Source organism: Rissa tridactyla, chromosome Z (genome assembly GCF_028500815.1).
Source record: "Rissa tridactyla isolate bRisTri1 chromosome Z, bRisTri1.patW.cur.20221130, whole genome shotgun sequence".
Classification (NCBI taxonomy): Eukaryota; Metazoa; Chordata; class Aves; order Charadriiformes; family Laridae; genus Rissa; species Rissa tridactyla.
In genome coordinates this window covers 80,284,755-80,304,639 of record NC_071497.1, presented here as the reverse complement: position 1 = coordinate 80,304,639, position 19,885 = coordinate 80,284,755, and positions in this window count along the sequence as shown.

Sequence of the window (19,885 nt, the reverse complement as noted above, 5' to 3'; positions counted from 1 at the left end):
TGAGGAACCTGCTCTACGTCACCCATCTTGAGCAGTGGCATGGGACAAGAAGACACCCAGAGGACCCTTCCAGCTTCCACATTTTTTCTTAGTTTCTTTAAAGTTTGTTTTAAAAACAGGTTAATAAAACAGTTTCTGAAGTGAAAAAAGATGTACCAATCATGATAAAAAGTAATTTATTAAAAAAATGAGATATTTGATTAAGCTTTCCCCAAGAGGTAAATGCTTTTCCAACCAACTAGGCACCTCCTTGTAGCTTGGCTTCAGTTGAAGTGGAGCCCTGGCCTCTATGGCTATTTTACTGCGAGGGATGTCAGCTCTCTAAAGCACGAAAGTGGTTCTGTCCATAATGCGGACAGCACCCCATGAGCCCTCTGAGACCCTATGGCAGGTCTGATGGAGGCCCCTGCTTCTTCCTGCATGCAGCTGGAGCCAATTCCACTCCCCTGCCTCTGGGCCTTCCCCAAGATGGCTCTTCATCAGCCTCACACATTCCCACAAGCCTCCGAACAGCATTCCCTTGTAATGTCTGGGCACCTCCAAAGACTCTTGCCCTGCATCCTTCAAGTGCAAACCTCCCCCCCAGCGCCACCCCAGCCCTGGAGATGGTGACTGCGTGCGTGCACCCTGCAAAAAAGGCATGGGGGTCCTGGTGGACACCCAATCACACCAGCAATGTGCTCTTGATCCAAAGAGGGCTTGTGGTATCATGTGCTGCATGAGGGGGGATGTTGACTGTGCTTCTCTGAGTGCAATGTGTTGGAACAGTCTTAGTTGTAAAGGACCTCTTGAAATCCTTCAGTATAACCTCTTGCTTTGCACATGCCCCGCTGTTGTTTTAGAACAGGTTTTTCAAGGCCTTGGGTTTTTTATGACTACCTTCAAGTATGGCAACTACCATGTCTGTGAAAAAAGATAATTCTTTTATTCAATTTTTTCCTTGCTGCCCCTTTTGTCTATTGACTTATCTTTTCTCTGTGTACCTCCAAGAAGATTCTGGTCCATCTTTTCTATAAATCCATTAGGCAGTTGAAGACAGTAACATGATGCCTGTTCCTCTTCTGACTGAAAAACCTCTGATCTCTCATCCACTCCTCATATATCATGGTCTTCTCCAAACATTTTAATGTCCCTCTGCTATGCTCTCGGTGCTCTCCCCTCCTCTATTATGCCAGCATCTTACATAGGTGATCAGTTTAATCAGACATGATTTGACCTTGGTGCTTGCTATTCCCAGTTGCCTCTTGTCCTTCCTGTGCCTGGACAGGGCTTCCAGGTTTATTTGTTCCATAATCTTCCTGAACAGTGAGGTAAGACTCACTAGGCTGCAGTTTCCTAGATCAATCTAAGCTTTTGCCTTTCTTCAAAGTGTTTTTGATGTTTGCCCCTTTTCAGGCCTCAGACACCTTCCATGAACACCGTAACCTTTTGAAAATGCCGTAAAATGGCTTTTTCCACCTTTCTCAGGACCTCCAGGTGTGTCCCATCTGCTTCCATGGATGTGTGTTTGTCAAATTTGCCTAAGTGATTCCCAGCTTGATTTTTCTGTGTAGTGTATGGTATTACAATCCTTTAAATTCTGCTGCTAGGCATGGGATCTGGAAAGCTGGAGAGCAGACTCTGCCACTCAGGACTGAGCAAAGGAAGGTACTGACCTTCTTCCGTGTCATTTGTCACTAAGTCACTGATCTCATTCATCAGTGAACACAAATTTTCTTTAGTCCTTCTTTTGCTGCAAATACGCAAATAAAAGTCCTTTATGTTGCTTTTCATATCCATTACCAGTTTCAAATCCAAGTGAACTTTTAATTACCTAATTTTGTCACTGCAAGCTCAGGCAAAATTTTTATATTCCTTCTAGTGGACCATGGGGTTTTTCACCTTCTACCCACTAATTATTTGTGTTTGAACGCAGTCAACCAAGTCATCCTCTTGCCAGAGCTCCTCAACATCCTTCACATTGGAACAGATCTTTCTTTTGCTCTGATTTTGTCCTTGATGAGCTATCCCACACCTTTCTGCCCTTCAGGGCAACATCCCATGAGATCTCACAACCAGCTCCCTAAACAAGTGGGTCTGCTCTCCTGAAGGCAAGAGTCGTTCATTATTCTGCTGGTTGCTTTCCTCATTTCCCTCAGGATCTTTACCTCCACTATTTCATCTCAGTGAAGTTATGCACAAACATGGAAATGAGATTTGAGGGTAGGTACAGAGCTGACCATATGACCTTGTCTGGAGGGAGGAAATTTCGGAAATTAAGTACACTCTTAACACTGGTAAAAAACATACAACACTTGCTGACAGATTTTGATGAATATTATTTCCCCTATCCAAGTAAGGCCATAGCACTAACTTATTGCTGTTACTATTTTTAACTTGAACTAACAAATATGAAGATGAAACAAATATTTATCATACAGAGCTTAGAATTCAGGAATCCACAAGTAACTGAAGAAGCATTTAAGATTGCTGCATTAAAAACTATGTTATTACTTCAGTATAATTTAGCCATTTCAAAGATGGTGCATGGAAAGAAATAGTTCTAATCTTGGTGAAAGACCTGCAGATGAGAAAAGGCAGATATGTACACCACAAGGCAGATACGTCAAGTCTCACCTGCAGAGAAGTGAGACTCATCTAATTGCCTTCTGTCTCACTCTCTTTCCCTCCTAGAGAGGCGCGCATTTCACTCATTTTCAGCACAGCGTCAGAACCTTCTTTTTAGTTCTTGACCACCACATGCCTGAGGTGGTTGAACAGCAGCAGTCTCACCTGGGATGTGGTGATGCCCATGTTTTACTCCTGAGGTCGCGAAGCAGGAGAGAGGACGGAGACTGCAGTGCCATCCAGTACTGCCATGCATCCCCTATGAACACTCGCCTTTATTAAGAGGCAATTTACCAGAGAGACAACTTTCCCAGAACTGTGGGATTTATACAGCTTTCTTCTCTACGGGTTCTCTGCTGTCTACAAAGATGTGAGGTGATATTCAGTGGCACTTCTGTAGGGCTTTTGTGTTTCCTACCCAAACATTTATTTTCAGTGAAATTCTAGGAATTAATTTTTAGGCCTAGCTTTCCTTGTCAACTTTACTTGAAAGTGGCAAGCATATCAAAAGCTTTTTTGGAGGGATATGGGGGGAAAATCATATAAATATAGGAATCATAATTGCAAATACCTTCTTTCTTAAGGAAACCATTATATATATATTTTAAAAAAAGAAGAAAGAAAAACAAGAAAAACAGAACATGGCGTGTCAACAGCACCATAGAAGAGGAAGGTACCTGGAGTTCTAACATTATCACATCCAAAGTCTTTCACAATTTACAAAGAAAAAAAACTGTCAGACATATTTGCAACAATTTGAATTTGTTTCTTCATAGACTATGTAGCCGCCTGCTGTGTAGTCCCAGTAATATGGATGAATGTGTTCATTAGACTGGAACAATATGGCCAAATGTTACAAATACTAACATCATTCTGAGGCAAGATTAAAATGCAGATAGCTGTTAAAAATAATGTCTAAGATATAACTTGCAGTTATCAGTTTACACAGGTAAACCAGTGTACTGATTCTCCTGAGATACCGGGCAGGGCAAGGCAAGCCAAGCCAGAGAACTGAAGCCTGTAGCACATCATACCATATCTTGTGTGAGGAATGCAGTCACCATAGGCTCTGCGCAGTATTGTTGGAGAATACATGGACAGCTTTTCAGAGAGAGAGACATTTATAAGCAAAGCCAAAGTTTGAAATAGGTTTGCGTGTGCTGCTTATAAGATTCTTATAACAGAGAGCTCCATAATCCTGCAGGACCACTATGGAATAAATTGATGACCTGACATCAACTGATGACCCAAGACCAAATGGGCCAACATTTTATCCAGGTTAAACATGCAGCAGCATTTTAAAAGGGGTGTGTGTGTGTGTGTGTGTGTGTGTGTGGTGGTGTCAAGGAAGTAAATGAGAATCTGTAATTATCCCAAACCAATTAAGACCATGAAATACATTATTTGCTCATTAATGTTTACAACATGGCACTTCTTTTTTCCAAAAGAGTGCAATACTTGAGATATTTGTGTGCAAAGGAGCCATACATAATCCATAAAACCACCTGGCAAATTTAGCTACAATTTTAGAATTCTGGTTAAGAAGTGTTTCAGGATTTACTGATATGTCACAAGAGCAGCACCTCCTAAAATTGAGGACTAGTAACACTTACTATATTGAATATATGTCTGCCAAGTTGATTGTTCTAGTCTTCAAGTAAGGACTCCAGTTTGACCCAGAAAAATGGAGATTATTAAAGTAATACAAAGATTCTGGGTTGTGAAGGCAGTCTACTAATTATTTGCAGAGTTTACCAGCTGTCTTTTTAGAATTTGTGTACAGCTAGCTAGTAGAGAGATGCTATTTGGTTGAGGAAAGGATAAGTTCAGATGTAGTCAAGAAGTTTGTCTTTTAGCTATTATGTAGTCTGTTTCATAATTTGTATCATTTTCTTCAAATAGTCCTTACAACAAAGATCCGCTCTACTTTAATAAACAGGGAATTACATCATTTTATTACTCAGCATGTTGTAAAAGATATAATGTTCCTTCCCTTTACTCTGAGCTTGCCTAATTTCCAAAAAGAACACCCAAACTTCAAAGCTGGAACCAATCAATGAAAATTACTGGATTTGAACTGCTACAGGATATATTCTGCCTTTGCAAGCACATCTCTTTTGCCTTTATATCTGTCTTTTATTTGTTCTTGTAGTAGGCCAGAAGTCCATGCCACCCACAGGAGTACTAAACCTTTGAGAAGTGTTATGTTACTTAACTGTATATTCAATTTACTTGCTACAGCAAATATAATTTTCAAAACACAGATGAATAAACAGGCTGGGGAATTTTCCCCTCCTTTTCAAATAATGGTAGAAATGGGAGGAAACGTGACATCCTAAAGTGCTCTGTTATAGCAAATAGCATGTAGTATGAACTCTTTCACTTTCCATATTACAATTGATCAGGATTTTTTGCTTCCAGGTCTCTGGTTGGTAGGTTTGTAGTTTCTCTAATGAATGAGAATATTGTTCCACTTTCTAGTTTAAATTTATTTTCAGCACTTTATACCCATTTTCTCTTGTGCAAACATTGCCCATTCACTTAAATAGGCCCTTTCCTTCTCTCATGTTGCCATTAAAACTTCCCTAATGTTATTTTAGACAGCAATCAAATGTTCTCTCCTATCACTTTCATTTTGAAAGGCTCAACAAACCAAGCTTTCTAGACTGATAAGAAAGCTTGTCCATTCCCTTGACCTGCTAAGTAGCCCTTTTCAGCATTTGTTTCACTTTGTGTTTTATATCTGGGATTTCATGGTCATTTATATTAAAACTTTACATGGAATTGGCAAATATACATAGGAATATCTTTTTTCTGCACTTAAAGGGAAGAACCATGTTGAAGGTTAGAAAATAGACCATTGGTAGTGCTCTTGATGTTTCTGATCTCTGCTTGTGACAAGCTGTAATTTTGGGGACTGAGTTGTTTTGGGTTTTTTTGTTATGGAACTATTTTAATTTGCTTTAAAATGTAGGGAAATTATATGCTGGTTATGAGACACACAGAGTTGACCTCTACAGAATAAACTTCAAGTGCATATTTGCCTATGAATTCGGAATGGAACTTTGATGACAGAGCAACCCCATTCCTCTTCCCTCCTCCCAAACCACCTCTAGTGCCAGGGAATTTTATCCTCTTATTTGGAAGTGTTGTTGAGTGTATTGCTGTTCTTCCAAATAAGCATAAGACCTGTTGCCAGATCCAATAAGTGTGGCACAGACGACACTATGACTTCTCAACCTCCCACATGCTTGGATAGCATAGGATTCTCAGTGAGACAGCACCAACTAGGAGCTTCAGCCAGGCTGAAGAGGGTGTTATATCAAGTGAGGAACATTACTGTCAAGAAACTACAACCTCAACATTGACATAAATGTTGACAGCACCATTTCCACTGATAGTGGCATCAGAGCAGATTATTATTCACACAAGACTTCCCAAAGAGTGATGATTTAGATTAAATGCTCCCAAAAAAGAAAAAAAGATCTGAAAAGAAAACTGCAGATGACAAGGATTTTATCAGGCCACTGCTGAGAGGGAGCACACTTTCTCTTCTGTTCTCAGAAGCATCCTGCCTGTAGAGATAAACTAACAATAATGAAATCTCTTTCTCCACCCATTCCTTTCTTGATGGCAGCGAGAGGCATGAGAGTAGGGCATGATAAATCCTGGGTGGTGACTGGGGGTGTGCAGCTGCAAAAAACGTCATCTTTCAAATACGTTCCTACAAAGCTTTGAGAGACTCAGGACCAAATCTGTTACTAGTGTGGCCTGAACTAAGCCAGTAAAGAGGTTTGAGGAATCAGGATGTCTCATAATTTCCAAATGCAACATTTGGATTTTTTCAGTCTGATAAAGAGTAAATGGATGTGTCAAACACTCAGAATTTACTGCAGTGTAGAATTTGCAAGGTGTGGGGCAGTTGTGTCTGTGGTCCTCTGTGACCACCCCCCCCCCTTCTTTCCTATTTCATACGTATTCACAACTCTCACTATTTCACTTTCTCTCATCCCTAAATCAAAAACAGAAAAGGAATGTGTTCATAACTAGCGTGTATGAGCAGTAAAGTAAACAGGGATCACTTCAACCTGTAATCCCTGAGGGGAAATGAAGTGTATGTTTAAGACCATGCAAGAATGCTGCAGATGGGGTGAGAAGAAAAATATTGAGCTTAAATAGCATAGGAGGATGTGGCAGTCATAGTGATACTGGTATATCAGTGATAGTCTGTTGATGTAAATTGGTGATTTTTTGTAGGGACAAGCAATATTTCTTAACAAACTTTCTAATACAGTTGGAAGAAAACTACACTTTTTTGATGATGGAAACTTTTTTTGTTCCCCCCCCCCCCCCCCCCCCCGAAATTGGACATAGAAATGGTAATTTGGAAATCTAAATAGAAAAGGCAGTTGATATTGGGATAAAAAGGTGAGATGATAATAATCTACAGCCTGTCCAGGGACATCAGGCACAGTGATTCTCCTGCTCTGAAAAATTTATGAACAGCTTCTTTAAAACTACATGTGGTGAAGAATTCTCTGAGTCAGACTAGCAGATAGCTCCATTGAAAACAAGCCTATTATGAGGCATTGGGTCTACACAGAAGTGTGTGCAGAAGTCCAATTTTGAGGGTGGATTAACATGACTGTCACTGCTTCATATTTGCTCTGTGGCCACAATAGAAGGTAACATGCTTCTATAATTAGTAGGAACGACATGTAGAATATACAGTTGAAGAATGATACTATAACATGCGTTTTCTGACATTAAGATCTATGTTGTGTCCCGTAAAAAAGACTTTCTTGGCACCAAGCAATAGACCTTAATCTGGTAATACCAGGAAGGCAAAGATTGACTACTGGCCCTATGGCTTATTATATTGTTGAATTTACATGTATATTTAACAGAAATGAAAAAATTGCTGGAAAGATCAATGGACAACCACCAAAATTTTTCAGAAGTGTAAATAAATCTCATTTTGTTTAAAGGACAGTATTTGGTAGCATTCCTTACTTCAGTTTTTAAGAAAGGTAGAATTTGTTTCTCATGGTACTTTGAGTTGAATAGTGGAACTCCAAAATTTAGATTGAGGATGTAGAAATCACAGGAAGAACACAGTGATGAACAAATACAGGACTTTTCCCACCACAAATAAGTTTCAGCTGATCATATTCCATAGCATGATCACCCTGAAGGCAATCTCTAATGTTAGTATAGCTGGGTGTAAAATAAGGAAAACTTATATGCTTGACTTTAAACATAGAATTGAAATAGCTTATATAGATTAAAGCTGACAAGTAACTTGCAACTTTACTCAATATATTTTGGTATTACTCTCTACTTTTCAGTTCCCTTCCAGAATCTTAGCTTCCCTTATTTCTTGCAAAATGTCAAACACTGTATTATGTCAAATGAACTTCCATTCTGTTAATTTGCAGGCACCTAGTGGATTTACCTGCAGGTGAAACACAGAAATTCAGAGCTGATTATCAGTATCCTGCAAAACAGTGCCCATATATCTATGTGTGTTAATTTATGTATGCAAAACTCCCAATCTGTTAAATAGACCCTAATCAAATATTTAGTACTCATAATACTCAAAGATTTAAAAATTTAAATACTCATAAAGCTATCCTGAAGTCATCAACAAGTATACTTACTGGGAAATTGTCCGCTGATCTGAAAAGTGGATGAACAGCTCTGAGTCCAGGAGACAAGTTTGCATGTAAGTTAGAACTGGACAAAATTATGATTAGGTCATGGCTTTTATCCTCCAACTTCAGGTGGCCCTCAAGCAGTATTAAAAAATTGTCTGACATTTTTGTCACAAAGATCTTTCTGTATATGTAACCGTGTGTGTACAGCCAAATTTGATCTTTTCTACTTTGCAGTATCTTATGAAATGTAACTTCATTTTATTCCGTATCCCTCATTTCTACTTACATAAATTTTAACAGGTTTATGATCTCATCTTCTAATCTGCCTAGGCTGTGTTCAGCATTCAGAGGGCCTTAAGTAATTCCTTTCTTGTTCTCTGGTCTTGGCAGGGACCATGTCTGCTCTATATACAGCAATTTTTAGGCTACTCAAAGTAACATTGCTAAAAAAATCCATGATAGACTAATCAGCTTTCCTGCCCATGTTCTTAATCACCCATATAATCCATTCTCTGTTGACTAGAGATGAGGTATTTGAGAAACTATCCTGTATTTTTCTTAAAGAAATGGCATTTTTCACTGCAGGCCTTTAAAAAAGTAGAGAGTTATTTAACAAATCTACTCACCTTTATTTCTTCTTTGAGATAAAAAAGAAAGGAAATGCCAACATAGCACATGTTGATTCCTTGTGAATGTGTATCCTGTATTTTAAAACCATTGCCGTTTTAGCAGGCTGCTTTTGGGAAGCTAGAGAGTGATGCAGGGGTTTGAGAACAGGATAGGAGACATGGGGAGAGCTTGCTGGAATATAAATGTTGCAATACAGTAATTATTTTTAAGAGCCAGATTTAGAGGGAAAGAGGAAAGACAATGAAAATTGGAAAGAGGGAAACAAAGAAGAAAGGGAGAAGGTAAACAAGAAGGAAGGAAAACAAATTGAAAGGTGAAGAGAAAAAAAGGGGGGTATGAAGGAGGAATAAGAAGAATAAGGAATTAGAAGAAGGGTTGTTACTCTTTAATCCTGTAATACCCTATTGCCATTGCTATTAGAAGGCCACAGGATTTGATATGAGTTTACAAGGCCTCAGGTCTTGCACTGGCTGAACTTTTCTTGGCCTGCCTTCAGCTTTGTTTCATGTGGTTTAGCTGTAACTGCAATTTTTCTAATTACAAGGTGACTATGACTGGTTTGCTTCACTTTTGTTTATCTTTGTGTGATACAACCACAACTATATAGAGATGGCAATAATAAGCGGTTATTCTGCATAGAAGAAAATATTTGTGACTCTAACACAATGACAGTGTAGGGAAATACAGACCTGATATCATAGCAGGAGCCTTGAGAAGTCGGAACATGGGATGCTGTGTAGGTGCAGGGTGACAATAGGTGAGTTGCAGCCTGGGCCCGGAGCTATGAACAACTCATCCATGGTCGGTTACAGAAACACAGACTTGGAGCTGGATGAAGCTGCTTTTAGGGGTAACAAAGAGAACAAAGAAATAGTATCTAACATTCAAAAAAGGGAGCATCTGTAGTACATTCGGGTGTAATGTGGATGTGCCGACCAATGAAGACAGAACAAGGTGCAAAAGCGTGTTTGGAAACATGTAAAAATGACCCCAAGTGGATCCTAGCGAGAGGAGGAAGAAACCATCAACATCAGCATGATGTTCTTACTGGCCAAGGGCTCCAGATGCTAACAAGTTACAGTAATCCCCTGCCACCACCACCAGAAAAAAACTTTGGGGCACAGAGGAGTAAGGGAAGGGTGAGCATAATAGCAGGGCAAGGGGTAGAAACTAAAAAGTATGCATATTACAGTTTTAATCCTATTATTATTATTGTTTATTTTCTGTAGTAATATGGTGTTGACTAATGATGATTCTTGGATTAGACTGTTAAAATTTCAACTGTACTAAGTTTGTGTCTTCATATATAAGAGGTGATTCTCCTTTATCCATAAAACAAGATTTTGATTTTAACAGGGGAAGGAGAAAAATGGGGAAGGAGAAAAAAGGGGAATGGGAAAGGGAAAGCAGAACTGGAAAGAGAAATCAGAAGGGGAAAGTGAAAGGAAAGGAGAAGAGGAAGCAGGTTATAACATTTATTGCTAAGTAAAAAAAAAAAAAACAACCCTGTTTATTATTAGCTGCAAATTGCTTTAAACATACAACTACTTACATTGTAAAGTGCTTCAAGTAAGTGTTCAGCTTTATCTGCCTGCACTATGTCCTAGCATAATGACCAGCTTTGGAAAGACTTGAAAGACCTTTCCTGTCTTTTTCCAACTAACTTTAGTGGCCTGGTCCTAGGAATATTACCTACACAGCAGAGAAATGAAAATTGCGCTCTCTCTTTTTTATTATTATTTGTTTTCAGAGCAGTGAATTGTGTGTTGGAATTTATTGCTGATACAGAAGGAAGTACAAATGACCTGTAGCAGTGGTCTGTTCCTTCAGACCTCCAAAGGCACTTGGCTTTGGGCTGCAAATATATAAAAGCCTCTATAAGGTGACTCCTGCTGTTTTTCACCACTGGGGTCTGTAGGCAGCTACACTGCAATGTAAAGACAGATAAAGCAAAATAAAGGAAGAAGATTTCATTTGTTGTAAAATGACTTTGGTGGAGTCATGTCAGCGTACACTGATGGAAGATCTATTCCAAGAACTCTGCAGAGCTGACCTTACCTTCTTCTCTAGGCAAGCATTGCATTGACTTTGCTAAGAATCTGTTTCCATCTTTCTGCATTTTATTCAAGTTTGCAATACTTGGAGGGTGGTGGTTTGGTTTTTTTGGGGGGTTGGATTTCCCCCCCCCCCCGTTTGGTTGTATTTCTAAGCTCCAACACTTGAAGTAAAGTGATTACAGAAAAAAAAAATCTGGTTTATTTATTGACTGAAGCCTCATAGTACAGAGAAGGGTTCTGTGATCATAATGAGCAAGCCATTACTTAAATTCCCCAAACCAGAAGAAAAAAAAAAAATCCACATCCTTGAATATATATTCCAGTAATAGAGAAAGAAAGATGAAGGGAAGAAACATTAGAGATCTTTTTAAGCCAACATCATTTTTAGCGACATAGATATATTTTATAGGAGATTTATCAAGTGATTACCAAAATTTAATGGTAGGAATGTCAGATACTCCACAGTGTTACAGTGTCATTCATTTCAGCAGATTTATAGAGATGATGTGGAAGACACAAGAAGTAAAGCTGTGTCAAGAGTTTTTATTTTGAGAAGATGAACTGCAACAGAATCATGCCTCCTCTTTGGCAGTGACTGGCATTATGTGTGTGTGTTCACATGCATGCCTATAGATGTTGGATGCATGATTCCTGTGTGTGACTGTCATTCATCAGACAAGCTTTTCATTCATATTACAGTATTGAAAATTCCTGAGGGGTGAGTCTTGCTGGCTTCAAATCCTGTCTTCCTCTCAAACCTGTACTCGTTTGAATTTTAAATAAAAGAGAGAAGAAAGGGATAGCTAATACGTATGTGTGGGGGAAAATGCAGCACACCTTTCACTTTCATGCTCTAGCAGTAGCAAAGACAGTACCATGCTTACCCGCCTTGTTAAATTTTTAACTCCTACATACACTATCTCATCATGGGAATGGAGCAGCAGCTATTTTGTTTGGATTTCAGTAAGCAGCTTGGTAGAGTGATTCAACGGAGGGGAAATAAAGGAAAAATTAAAGATTAAAAAGGAAAATAATCCAATTCCCATCTACCCGCATTAAAAAAAAAAAAAAAAAAGACTAACAACTTTTATCAATTTAATATTAGAATTTAATAGTGAATTAAATACAAGCTGAATCAAAGTGGAGGCTAGAATTAATGTATATTTGAATAGCTTAACTAAGAGCATCTATTTGCTGATTTCTGTCAGCCAGGAGTCTAATCATGCATGATTATTTTTTTTCCCTGAACATTTTCAGATTCAGGCATTTTCCAGTATTCATTCCTTTGGGCTGTAACTCTCACAAGATGGAGTTCTCTCCACGTAGCAGCCAATGTGCAATTGCTTAAGAATTTCTGGGGCCTACTACTGTGTCTCTCACTTGGGCTTATTTTTTGGAACTAAATTTAGTTGTATCTCAATTTAACTGTGGATAAAATAGTTGTAAATGTGTTTATTTCTCATAGGGTTTGGAGAAGTTATTTCTTATGTTTTCTCTCTCACTCACTTTTATTGTTCTTTCACTCTTACTTAATGTTTCCCTAGCTGGCTTATAACTAGCCATTAGAGCAGAATTCATCCTCTCTTGAAGTCAACAGTAAATGTCCCCGACTTTGTTATTATATATATATAATTGTAATATCTTTGGAAAAGACACTGTGCTTTCAGTGAGATTCTGATCTATGCCACCCACTTCATCTAAAAGTTAGAAGACCCTAAGCCAGTCATCTTGGCTTCTTCTGTGGCTAGAAACACTTCTGGAGCAGGGCTCATCCACTCAAAAGAAAGATGTCCGAGTAATGTGAAAAGAATTTCCCTCAGGAGGCACTTATTTTTCTCCATAGACTATAGAGGGAGTCTAGGCAACTAGCTCAGATGAGGTGCCTATTTTTCAGAGTGATAAACTTAGTTGAAAAGAATGGGAAGAATTCATCTCACTTAGGTTAAGACATCTAAGTTAGGCATTTCAGTATGAACTAGTCATTTTAAACTCCTTTTATAAGTAAAGGAGAGATATAAGCACTTTTGCTTATTCCTCAGGGCTGTTCATTTCATCCTAATATGACTTGTTAAAATAGGTCAGATGACTTCATGCTTCCAAAACTGAGAGAGATGAATCTGACCTATATGCTCAAAAGTACTCAGCACAAAAAGACTTTGATTTTAGTCATATTCTATACCATCAGTATAATGAAAATTATAAATAATCACTCTAATATTTGATGGGAGTTTTTAGAAAAGGAGAAGAAATAATATCCTTGAATTATTCTCATTACCTTATTCATGTGACTGTCTGATTTTCCTCTGCTGCTTCATTTTACTTCTATCGTTAGAGATTGCTTGTTTAGAGATTCGTAGTTCCTTTTTCTCCTGCCATATCTTCATCCAACAGAGCAAGCCTTGAAGTGAATGGGGGTATGGTGAAGAAGGAAAACTTAGTTACACACCTGTCGTTTTGTGTCTGTTTTCCAATACAGACAGGTTGTGGGAATCTCACGCAAATGTCTCGTTAGACAGGGAGATGGATGCCCAGACAAAAAAATGAGGTGTGCTATTTGCATTCGTAGAACAAACTATGGAACCTGTGTAACACTCTCACCACTGAGAGTTTCAGATACTTTCTTGTAAATAAGCTATTTTCTACTCTCTCCCAAACTATTAATGTTAATCAGCACAATCAACATTTACTTTGTTTGATTGTATGTTTTTGATTTACTTTTGTTTCAGTAGGGAAGGCTAAAATGCTGAATTTAGAAGGAGCTTTCATTTTGTGTCCCAGAAGGATGAAATTTCATGCTTTTTTCAGATCCCTTTGGCAACTGTCAAGACATTTTGGTCTCAAACTCTTGTCTAACCAAGATGGCTCCATCTCCTCTGTTTCTATCATGTTATGCTTCCAGAGGTCAAGAGGGTATCTGTACTAGATCAGACCAATTCTATGAAAAGTTGTGGAAATTAGGACCAAACTCTTGACCTTAACCTTGGATTCATTGATTTGGATGCAGGAATGATGTACTGTTTGCTGTAACTCATTGCTCCTTCAGAAGACTGTTTTATTTTGCACCCAGGGAAGTTAATTTAACATATTTTCATCCATTTATTGTTATTACTATTGGAGGCATGAAGTGTTATTAAGAGCATTTGTCTGGCATCCATCAAGGACCCCAAACGTGGATAAACCTGAGCTCAAATTTTACTTTAGTATGACAAATGCTCCCTGGCATAATCTTCTGTAGTCTAGTTATTTACTTTTTTCATCTAGAGAGTTGGTTTTGCCAAGCCCTGGAACAGTCAAAAGATGAGTTTAGTTCTGCAAAATAAGTGTATTCTTGATTGTTATTAGTCTTGATAACTATTGCTGAGAGTATCTTCAGCTTACCATGCACGACAGCTGCTTGTCACAGTTGCTGTTGAAAAAAACGGGAGACTGGATTTAGCCTTGATGGGCACTTTACACTAAAAAGACACTAAAGAAAAGTTTGGGGTTGAGTATGAAAGAATTTATTACCGTCCAATGTGTACATATGCACCTGCAGCTCCTTTAACATAAAACAACAGTCTTTGTGAGCAGCTGTGTAAAATTCCATAAAGAAATCCAGCAAGTAAATTCACCATCGCATACCTAGCACATATTTCAGATGGATACAAGAAACTGGACAGAGTGAACTATCAGCTGCTTTTACCTGCTTTTTTAAAGCAGCTCCAGAACAGGTAAAGGCAATCCATGCAGTGTACTTGAGAACTATTTTTATAAGCTTCAGATCATGGATAACTTACCACCTATCCTCAAGACACGTTTCTCTTTTAGTATTATTTCTGTATGTTGCAATACCCAAGCGCTACTTCAGTGTTACTACTACTTCTGAAAGATTGAAACTGTCATTCCCAATGAGATGGAGTTATGACTGTTCATGCTATGTAATCCCTTTCATAAAGTCATTGTTATGGCACTGTAATGTTTTTTATTTTAGTGGCTATTCAGATTGATTCTGAAGGGGAGGTTATGAACTTATATCGGGTTGTCTGTCTAAAGTCTGTATAATATTGTCAAAGTGTGATACAATAACATAGTTAAAGTGAAATTTTTGTTTGTTTGTTTGTCTGCTTCTGCCTTTTTGGTTGTTTGAATTTGTATTGTTATTTTTATGCCCTTAAGGAAAGGGTAAAAAGAAATAATGTACTGGTTAGGAGAAAAAAAGAAGATTAAGAATCTACTTAGTTGTTTGTTCATCAGCCATACTACCTATATTTTCTGCTGAATGATTTTTACTTCGACAGTGTAATGAATATATCCTTCTCAGTTCTGTCTTTTGGGAAAAAAACCTTTTGCTTCTCCAAATGAAGAATGTCAGGGAGTTAACTTATTGTTTCCCCACATTAATGGCCTTGACATTGGGATGTATAGGATTTCTTCTTTCTTCTTTTTTTGTTGTTTTTGTTTGTTTGGGTTTTTTTGTTTGTTTGAATGTGTGCTGCCTGGATGAGTGAAGTGTTTCAGCTGTGTTGTGCATAGTCAGTTAGCAAATCCATTCCATGTTTAATATTCTATATGTTTTAGCATCTATGGGTCAACATTGGGAAAAGCAACAGCCGGTGCCTGGATTTTCCATGAATTCTGATAGTTTAGCAATCTGCAAGCAGAACTCTGACCTCAGTTGCAGTGGATGTGGATCAAAAGAAATTCTGTTGTTTCTATTGGAGCAACACCCTGCTTATACTAGTATAATGTAACTGAAGATGTCCCTTTAAAAAAACAAAACACAACACCAAAACAAAAAAACCCCAAACACAAACCCACTTTTTTTTTCCTTATGCATATTTTTTGTTTCATATTATGTTCATTCATGAGGTAACCTGTTTTAATTTCAATATGAAAAACCTGTATTGAAAGTAAGACTCAGTAGGGCGATGGCTTGCAGAGACGGTCACCCCGAAGTCACTTGCTCAAATCCAGCACAGATCAGTAGCAATGAAGCCTCTTTGGCAGATATAAAAACTCTTCAGTGGACTTCAATCCATGCAAAAGAGATAAATTCCTCTGGAGAAGTGTCAAGGAGTCGGAACTTGCCCTTCACTGAAGTAAATTGCTGAAGTAAATTGTTGATAGCTGTGGCTACATTTCATAGGCAATGACGAGAAAGAAACATTCTATTTTGTAGATAAACCAAATCATTCACTGCTGTGAACGTTCAGTGCAGCACTTTTTCCCATCACTAACCATAATTAAAATAACATTCAGTGAGGAATTCTCTGTTCACCCTCGTTTGTATCAGGCAGGTGATTGTGTCCATATTCTTATGTACACCCTGCTTATAAATGCTTTTTGCTTTATATGGGAGGCTAATAAAGTAAGATTGTTCCAGAAGGATAAGAAATATGTAAAGTTGAAGGTGAGTAATTTTTATATTTTTCATAATTTTACACTTCTTTCATCACAGTTGCTCATTTTCTGCTCTTTTTTAATCTGATCTTCAATGTTAGACTGAAAGATAAAGACATAAAAGCCAAGAACAAATTACCCAGACATGAGCATATTTCTGCTTGAGAGTTGGTGAACTTAAAACAAAATTAAACAAAAATTGATTCTTCTGGAGAAAAGAAAAAAAAAAACACCAAAACCAAACCCCAAAACTTAGAGTGGGGGAAAAGAATAGTAAGGAACTATCAAAACACCTTTAAGTGTGTGGAGAAAAAACAATCCACTGCTTAAAACGACGCTTTCTGAATATGACGTACTTGCACATAGCTCTTTGCCTAGTCTTAAATTCTGCTACTTCTCTTTCATCCCTGACAAAAAGGTTTTTGTTCTAGAGTCACCATCCCCCCATATATAGCAATTGCACTAATAAACCAGAGCAAGTCTACATGTAAACTTTGTCTTATATATGTCTTTAAGAGCATTAGGAACATGTACTACCACATAACTGTGGGTTACATGTCAAAGTGGATTTTTTTTTTTTTTGAGAAAAAAAAAGAAACAAAAACAATGCTAGAAAGACTAGCAATCCAGATACCTCACCTGTGATATTCTCAGGAATGTAAATATTTTTCTGCATTTACTTTGGCTATGTGCAGATCTCTGGTGTCATGGCTACACCAATTCTAATAAATTAAACAGTTTCATGGAATATTTCTGGATACTAGAAGTCAGTTGGCTGTAAAACTAAGTTGTAATAGTGGTCTGTAACACACTTTTGAACCACCTGACTTGAGATATCCCAATTTACAGGTGTTATGGGCTTAGCACAAGCCAGGGACCAGCTTTCACACATCCACCTTCTTTGGAAGGTGAAAAACATTTAATAATATGGACATAGCCTTTTCCTTGCTGTTTCGCCTCAGTGCCAGAAAACAGTGCGGGGCACACTTAAACTGACAATTTCTGTTTTTATTTTCAACTCACCTGCTTAAAGATCCATAAAAATTTATTTTCTGCCATTGCTAACAAATAAAAGAATCATGGAGCAGTTTAGGCTGGAAGAGATTGCTGGAGATCATCTTGCCCAACCTCTCACTAAGAAAAGGGCCAGGTGAAGCTGTTCAGGACCTTGTTTGGTCAAACTTTGAATACGTCCAGGACAGAGATCCCACAAGTCCTCTAGGAACCTGTTCCAGTGTTGGACCACCCTCATGGCAGAAAGATTTTGGCCCATATCTAATCAGAATTTCCATTCCATTATGGCTCTGAGTCCACACTGTGAAATTACCAGCAATTAAATTTGTGCCAGGTGCCAGTCCTGGTTATGTGCTGCACAAACCATAGAGAGTTAACTGCTGGGGACCTAAGCAAGAGCATTGCAAGTGAACTCTAGACAGTGCAGTGGTGAGCACCTTCTGCCTTGGTTCCCCTGGAGGGAATCGGCTCAGATTGCACCAGCAGTGCTCTCAGCTTTCTACATCAAGAATCCAAGTACTGACACGAAGCACATTCATATCAGTAGCTTACCAAATTGTGAAGGTAGATTCACCTCATATTTTCCCTTGAGAGTCCCTTGATATATTCCCTTGAATATCTCCCATATTCAGAGGAGAGCATCGGACGTTTCCAGGGGATTATTCAGAGCTCAGGCAGGCAACAGCAAGCTGATGACCAGCCTTGTCACTGCATTGTTCTTCAAATGCTCCTTCTACCTTAGCTGTCAGCTAAGCTAACTTTCTTTGTTGACAGCTGTAGGTATGGAGATCATGGTGTCTTCTGGCATTAGTCAAACAGTGGGACAGTAGCCATTTTAGTATCTTTGGTAATCTTGTGCCCTAAGCAACTATTTTGCTTATGCTTTGAGTCAGTCTTATGCTTCTTTCTTTAATAAATACATCTGCTTTTCTTAAATCTCTTTGAAAAGAAGTTATATGCTGATGTTTCTGAATGTGTGTGTACTGAAACCCACTAAATAATGTAATGAGATAAAAGAAAGCAAATAGGGCATTTTAATCTTTGCCAATACAGCGAAAGGAAAGCAGAGCATAGAGAGCATAATCTGCTAAACATGACAAGGAAAAAAGCAGGCAATTAGAGTGAAGTTATATTTTCTGTAATGTGTGTGCATCCATATGGAGACTAAGTATGTGAGTGTGTGCACATACAGCAATAAACATATATACAAATGCAAACATGTATATGAATGCACACATGATGAATTTATAATTAAGATGAGAACAACATTCAAGCCTAGACTCAAAAGTTATCAGAGGCCTTGCAGAGATTCCCCCTGGAGTTTCTGAGAGCTGGGTTTAGTAGCCAGTAATTTCCAATTTCTTAGATAGCGTGTAGGACCATGGTGCTGATTAGCCCTTAAATCACACTCTCCCTGGAAAAGTAAAGTCTTTAATTTCTTTAATGGTTAAAAACATGTCTCTGCTTTTCTCTTTTTCACCTTCAGAAGCTCTTGGTTAATTGCGACCTGGCCTTAATATTTATTTTTGGGTGCTGGGGATAAGCAAGTGTAGCCCTGCTGAAGGAAAACGTAAAGGGGTCTCATATTTGGGGAATTGCTTTCTCTAGTGGAGAACGGATACATCATTTTAATTCCTGCATTTTTAAAGTGATGCCTGGGGTTTTTAATCTTGAGTCTCCCTTTGACATTAATGGGAGTCATGTTGCTGAAATGAGCACGTGATGCTTTGATAATTGAAAGGGACCATGTGTGATAGAATCATATGCGTTGGAGAGGTAAAATACCTGTTCCACTAGGAAATCCTGACAGTTTTCCTTCTAACTCAGGAAATGGAGATATTTACAGCTCATTTATTAATGTATTTTTCAGTCCATCTATAAATGCATCAGAATAGCTGCATTCACTTCGTTCATTGGAAGATTTTTGTACAGGATAAATAGACTTTATCAAGTGGAAATGTCCCCTTCCCTAATCTCATCCCATCACTTGTTATTGTTTTTGTGACCCCTGAGTAATCCCTCTCACCCAACATACTTTACACTTTTTTGGATATTTTCAGAACGTTACCCTGCTTTCTTCTAGGCCCTGTTTAATTGATTTAAACAGATTTCATTATTTTAATCTACTGACTTCATAAATCAAGCCTTAAAGTCCCCACAGGGATTTTGTCTATTTCTTTTCCCTGAATTCTCTGGACTCTTGAGGTCTTTTAACAAGAAAAACTTCTAGCATTGCTGCTGAGGAATCCATTAACAATGCGGTGTGAAGGTGTCTCAGAGATGATCTGAAGACCATGTTGGAGAACAAAGGTATTTATTCCCCCTTTTTGTGAAGACCATATAATCAGTGGAAGAAGTGTGCATACCCTTCTTCCGGAAACAGATTTTTCATTTCCAGTTAGCATTTCGGAAAGTGACATCAAAGATTTTTGGAGATAATAAGTTCCTTGACCCCATCGGAGTCCATTACTATGTATAGTGCAAGAAAGAAGGAACTGAGAATCAAGATCTTGTCGTTTAAATATTGCTTATGTTATCTGT